Source organism: Condylura cristata, unplaced genomic scaffold (assembly GCF_000260355.1).
Source record: "Condylura cristata isolate star-nosed mole 26May11 unplaced genomic scaffold, ConCri1.0 scaffold00014, whole genome shotgun sequence".
Lineage (NCBI taxonomy): Eukaryota > Metazoa > Chordata > Mammalia > Eulipotyphla > Talpidae > Condylura > Condylura cristata.
In genome coordinates this window covers 18,104,414-18,111,096 of record NW_004567115.1, presented here as the reverse complement: position 1 = coordinate 18,111,096, position 6,683 = coordinate 18,104,414, and positions in this window count along the sequence as shown.

Sequence of the window (6,683 nt, the reverse complement as noted above, 5' to 3'; positions counted from 1 at the left end):
TAACTTCTAACTTAACTCCTGCCTCAAGAAGCCAACTCAAATGTCATATTCTCATGAGTAGAAAACAACTTGATCCTAAGTTTCATTTTATTGGAATTTTATCAACTCTATTGTCATTGTGATAGCACTTGCCATCTCCAGTGGGTAGTAATATATGTCTCATGAACAAGACACAAGCTTTCTGATCTACAAATTTCTATGAGCTGGCACATCTTAACTATGACAATGCAATTACTACTGATAGCAATGCTAAAAGATATAAAACTGTATCTTCCAAATGTACTTTACATATTAAAAGTAAAATTAGGTTGGGTGAAGAAAAGACAATTTCTGATCAGGATGCTAGCTGCAATTTATTGCTATCCCAGCACATCACCGCCTAACTACAAATTCCCCAACCTTCTTCAGTTATATGTTACCACACGACTGGAATACGGGTAGAAGGATAGGTATTACTTGGGTCTCTTGCTAAAAGGAACCTGCTTGTCCTCTACCTTTTCTCTTCCCTTTTGCCAGACTGAATGTTGGATGTGGTCAAGATGCAGCTTTGACCATGTAACCTAGGATAACACGCTACAGATGTACTGGAAGAATGGAAGAAGCCAGGTCTCGTATGACCTGAAGCTGTTGAGTGGCTCCACCAGTTTAGATCACTCACTTCTGGTTTCTTGTATGAGAAATAAGTAAATTGAATCTCCTTTACTCTGGAGCTACTGCTAGAGTAGGTAAGTGAGTGTATGTGTCGCTGTCTCCTCCTCATAGAAGCTTAGTTGATGCTTTATTATAACAGGAAAGACTTTTCCTAGTGGAACAGGCAGTGTGTTTCTACAGCAGACATAAAATCTGTCAACTTGTCATCTCCAGCATCCAGCATCACACTTTATAAAACATAAATGTTCAATAAACTACTGCTGACTGGACCAGTGCCTGAATTGGTAGGAACTGACAACATGCAAAGTGCAATGAATAAAATCTGAAGGGTGGAGAAGTCCTAGTTCAGAATTTGAATGTTATACGGTCCACATTTAGGTTCCAGAGAGTTTTAAACAAGGGAGAACACGTTTCTCAAATTCAAACTTTTCTGAGTAATGTTATTTGGCGGCACCTGCTGGCAAATTGAAACATGACAGCCTAACTTGGGCTCTAAACAGTGACCCAAGAAGCAGTTGTTAAATACAGGGCCCCCATGCTATCTTAAAGTAGAACATGCCTATGGAACCTCTCATAAATTAAAATGGCATAAAGCAAAGCCTCATTGATTTACATGCATTCTCAGAACCCCCCAAATACTACATTATTACACCAAATACACACTCAGAAATAACTTAAAGTCATGCCCTCCCTGGTGGCACATCGGCTTAAAGCACAGCACTAAGAATCTAAAGCCCCTTCCACATGGATTCAATACCCACCTGCCCCAGAGGTGACCCACATGGCGCAGCAGACCTTTCCTGACCCACCCGCTGCTCTGCTGCTCCCCTCAGCAGTGTACTTTGTCAGTCTTCACTTGGCCTGTTCTGCTCCCCACTCTTGTCTCTGGTGAATCCTCTCACTACCCCTGCACCTCTGGCCTGTACCCCAGTTCTGTATGCACAAATAAATAAGTCTTTTAAAAAAGAAAAAGAAACTTAAAAAGCAGGAATAATATGTCAAATACATAGCCTGTACAAAGTATAACTAATATACATACAATGTAGTTTCACTTACCAACTGGAAAGACAGCAAGCACACTGGTAAGGCTAAAAAGTGGCGTTGAAGATCTCTTAGGCTGAGTTAGTTGTCATCAGAGGCTGGGGTGGAAAGAGATAAGAGGAAGAAGGGTGCAAGAGAGAAAAGGAGAGGGTCATCTATTAACATCTCATGATCTGAAACTAACGGGATAAAGGTATTAAGAAATACACCTTCTTATCTGTCTCCTCCCTCAATGTTAAAGGTGGGGAGGCTTGTTGTCTACTGTGATTGGTGCAAAGGCTTCAAATAAGACAATATGCTTGACTGTTTAGCCTCACACATTTTTCTATCGTAGAAATCTTGTAGGCACTCAAAACATCCTGCAAATCTGCCCTACACTTCGCATCCTCCCAAATTAAAAGCAATCATTGCAGAAATCATAGTGAAAAGTCTCACACAAGTGGTTTGTATTCAGTTTACCACATTCAACATGCATAATTCCATCCAATTCTACAATAAGTGTAACACCCTTAATTACATTGGTGTAACTTTTCTAATACCTCAAAACTCATCTTGTTAACACAAGATGTGCACAAATCAAAATAAGGTACAGGTGCTTATCAATACAGGTCCAAGTGATGGTGACTTGATGCTGAGAGTTGTTCCTGGTTAAGGAACTTTGGGGTATCATTCCACTGCTCAGGTTGGTTCTGTCTCCACAGGACTTCTGACAAAACAAATGCTGAAGGCCATTTTCACAAGAACTTTTTAAAAGTGGGAGTACTTGTATTATAAATTACAAATAGGAGGTACCAATGAAAATATAAAAAATACCAACAATTTTGAACTGCTCTGGGCCAATCATGTATTGGATGCCATAGTGGAGATGTACACACTGTAGATATGGTTTTTTTGGGGGAGGGTTATGATCTGTTTTGTTTTTAACAACTACATTTCAGTTCTCTGATCTTGACAAGATGTAAAATGCCTCCCCATCCTTTCCCTCTTCCTGTGATTCTTTGGTGTCCCTTTGTATTGACTAAAGTTTTTCTTGTTTGTACCAAAGGAATTAGTCACCATGGCAATGTTAGGTTATATGAGCCAACTTGTGATTTTGATTTAAAAAAAAAAAAAAGAAAAGAAAAGAAAAGGAACCACGAGGAAAAACAACAAATCAAAACCCCCACCCTGTCATGAAAAATTGGCTGTCTTCTTTAGGTGAGATAATGCCTCAGAACTCTTGGCTGGACCCCACTGGGAGCTTTCTCTCAATTCTCCATTTTGAGGGAAGATGTTCTATTCCTATAAACTATTACATTTTAGGGGTCCAACCAACCCTAAGGACCCTGTGCCACCCATGCAATGATTTTTTGACCTCTAGGAGACAGAGGAAACCTCTAGTCCCCTTTTAGCAACCACATAAGACTGCTTTACTCTGTGCCAGTATTAAACTTGAGTTTTTAAAATATATTCTGAAAAGAAAAAATATTTTCTTATTTTGTATTTTTTTAAGTTATCAAAAACCTCTACTAAACATTGTAATGAATGTCCCAGCTCAAAAGTGCCTAGGAAATCAATGAAAGAAAAGATCTGACTAGCAAAAGTCATCAGAAAAGGGTTGATTTGGGGCCTCTCTGGTGGCGCAAGGGATTAGGGCGCAGCACGACAAGCTAGCTGCAGCCACTCAGTGCAAGTTCAATCCCTAGCCAGGGAAGTGACCCACATGGCGCAGCAGACCTTTCCTGTCTTGCCTGCTGCTCCCCTCAGGAGTGTACTTCATCGATCTGCCTGTTCCGCTCCCCACTCTGTCTCTGGTGAATCCCCTCACAGCCCCTCACCTCTGGTTTGTACCCCAGTTCTATATGCATAAATAAATAAATATTTAAAAAAGAAAGAAAGAAAGAAAAGGGTTGATTCATGGGAAAGGGAAGTGGGGTTTTCTTAAGCCTTGAAGGGTCAACAGTAAAATGTGGGCCTCTAATTGCCATCCATTCTCTAACTCTCTCCCTTTACGTCTTCTCCTTGGTTATGGAAATGGCAAAAGGTCATTCTTTGAGTTGGTTTTGAAAATACTTGGCAAATTTTCCTGGTACCAGTTCTCATCCACCCACAAGAGTTGGCTTAACAGACAGCAACAACCCTCCTCCAGGTGAAGGCACGGGAAGTCCAATTGGGTGAATGCTGAAAGTAGAGGCACTCAGCATTGCTGGAAGCCTGTGGGTGGCCTTCACTATTTGGATGGTGCAGTTCTTGGTTCTTTTTCCTTGGCTTTATTGTTTTTTGGGGGAGAGGCGCGGGGTGTCCACTCACACAATGAATTAGGTTACAAACAGCAAGTGCAGCTGGCATTTTCCACCAAAGTACTGAACTCTGTTTGGATAGCTATTAGTATGCACTGAAAAGGTACTTTTCTGATTCCTTGCTTCCAACCACTAGACAAGGAAGGAGACGAGCCACTGTCACTTGTTCAGGAAGCCAGATAGTCATGGATGATAACTCAGGCTAGAATAGTCTTCAAAGTAATTGTCCAACTCCTTTTGCATAGTCCCAGATTGTTCCCTAGGCAGGCAGGTGGGCAGGGCTCCTCAGGGTATAAAGCTTGCTCCTGGGGTCAGATAGGCCCTGGAACCACCAGATGGTCCAAGCCTTCAAGTCCTTCACTGTTAAGTCCATGGTTGGGTGTGTCCTTTACCTAACTTTCAAATGCGGCAAGAGGCTCCTCTGTGCGCTAGTAACAAATTGATGCAGGGGACATGGCAGAGCAGGGCATAAATATTTAGAATGACCAATAATGAAATTTTTATTGACTGGAACAAAGAGTGTATTTCTTTCCTGAGGCAAAGTGAGGTTGGGTGAGACAACTGGGGTTTGGGTATTAGAAGGAGGCCCCTTTAACTAAGTGTTCTAAGCCACAAGGTTGCAAAAGGGGCTGTGGATCTGGCCCTAAATCCCTATCTCAGAGCCCTAATGGTGACTCAGATGATCAGGCTGCTAGTGGGGAGAATCAGATCTGAGTGTGAGGCTTCTGCCAACAGTCATTACTAGCTTGGCATCTGTGTGAGTGAGTCTTTGGTAGTCAATTATGGCAGCTTTGGTTGACATCCTGATGACAACCTCATGAGAAACCCTGAGCCACATTTATCCTTTTAATTCACTCACAAATTTCTTACCCACAGAAACTCTGAGGTAACAGATATTTATCTCTGTGTTAACCCACAACATTTTGAGATTAACAGAAACAGAAAACTAGTACAGAATGTGACCCTGGGACAGGGCATGAGGGTATCCCTGGGCAGGTAGCCTTCCTGTGGTGAGCCACAGGCATTTCCCTTTTGCCCACAGATCATACACTCCCTCCCTGGTTTTCATTCACAGCAGTCTAGGGAGAGTCTGAGTATTTTTCTCTTGCCATTCTGGTCCCACAATTGTGGTAAAAGTCATTAAAGTGCTTCAAGAATCCACTCTTTAGCAACTTTCCTCATTCCCACACACCCCTCGTAAGAGAAAATTTCCCTCACCACTCAGTGACCTCAGGATCTCAGGGTACCTCCTCGCACCTTAAGGTCTCACACCTTGAAAAATTATTGCCAACATCCCAGTTATACTTTCCTCACAAATCTGGAGCTTTTTTTCTGAGGAGAATCTCCCCATCCACAGTCAGATTTGAGGGCAAAAGCAAATCCCTCTTTTAAAAGCGCTTTTATCAAAATGTCTTCTTTATAAAATCTCTTCCTTTATAAAAGTCAGGAAATACATCATCACAGTTAAGATTTGTGTATGTGTGCCTGTGTTCTCAAAAAGTTACTTTAAGTAACTTAAGGCTAAATGAAGTAATAACGTAATTTACTTTGCCACGTCTAACGCTTTGAAATTAACATATTTTCAACCGGGAAGTTGTGTGTACTAAAGGCATATTCTGGCATGTGACAACTTAACTCTTTTAAAAATAATATGGATACGGATAAAAGTGGGGGAGGGAGGGAGTGAACTTTGTGGTCTCTCCCACCAGAAAGGAATGGCCACCAGGTGGGGAGGATTAAACAGAAGGGAAATGACAAAAAACACCATGGCTCGGATTGGCCCTTCGCTCACAGCCTCCACCTGGGGCCTCCTGTTCCAGCACCCTCCCACCCCTCCAGAACCATTTGCCTCTCTCCTCCCACTCCCATCCCTCCCCCTCCCGCCCACAAGTGCCAGCCTATCCTGAAGTAGATGCCACTGGGGCCACAACCCATTGTATTTAGTTTGTAAGGGCTGCTATCACAAAAACAGGGGCGCTCCCCCACCCCAAGGGAATATACACTAAGACCCCAGGACATGTCTGAAACCACAATACAGTTTAAACAAGTGCAAACTCTATATTTTTTCCTGTACATGTTACCTAAACTATGATGTTTAGCTTTTAGAGAAAGTAAGAGTTTAACAACAAAAACTGAGTTAAATAGAACACATATACCAACCTACTGTAATAAGAACTATGCGTGTGTGGTGTCTCAAAATACTTTAGTGTACTGTACTCACCTTGTGATGACGTGAGATGGTAACATGCGTATGCGATGGCATGAAGTCAGGTCAAAAGACCTAAGCACTGTGACGTGCTGTCAGGCCACTACTGCCCTTCTTAAGTAAAATAATTGTAACTTGAATACAGCCCTTAAGAACTGGTGGGGACCGGGAAGGAAGTGGGGGCCCAGAAGGAGCTAAGGGCTGCGTGCGCAGCTTGGATGAGCTGGGAAGGGGTGGATCACGCGGGGCTACATGGAGCGAGATTGCGCGAGGTTTCAGTGCACTAGATAACGTGGTACTGCTGAGCACGTACTGAGAATACGAGTCAGTATGTTCAATGTATGGATTGCTTTTTTCTGGAACTTTCATTTTAATATTTCCACACCACTGCTGACTGAGGGTAACTGAACCAGTGGAAAGTGAAACTGGATAAACCCCAAACTGGGTGACTTAAGACAGCAAATCTATTCTCTTTAGGGTCTGGAGTTCAAAATCCAGGTGCCGGC